Below are 294 nucleotides of genomic sequence, written 5' to 3'. Positions count from 1 at the left end.
GTTAAAAACAACCGATTTGGAAAATTAAATACACAGGATTTATGCGCTATTTAAGCACTACTATTTAGGCATTTTTGCTTAATGCGCTATAACACTTAAGGCGCTACATTCCTGGAGCGGACAGTCATATTCAACCCTAAGTCACGTATGCCTAGCTGGCCCCCACCACTAACCCAAATCTTAATGAAAAAATTATAGAATAATGCGCTATTTATGCGCTACCTATATCCGCAAAAAAAATTTTTGCACTCATTCCGTTCGAATGCGAACATTCGTGAGGAAACGATGAGCAAA

This window comes from Trachymyrmex cornetzi, unplaced genomic scaffold, assembly GCF_001594075.2.
Source record: "Trachymyrmex cornetzi isolate Tcor2-1 unplaced genomic scaffold, Tcor1.1 scaffold230, whole genome shotgun sequence".
Lineage (NCBI taxonomy): Eukaryota > Metazoa > Arthropoda > Insecta > Hymenoptera > Formicidae > Trachymyrmex > Trachymyrmex cornetzi.
The sequence above is the reverse complement of the archived record's forward strand: the minus strand, read 5'-3'. Positions refer to the sequence as shown.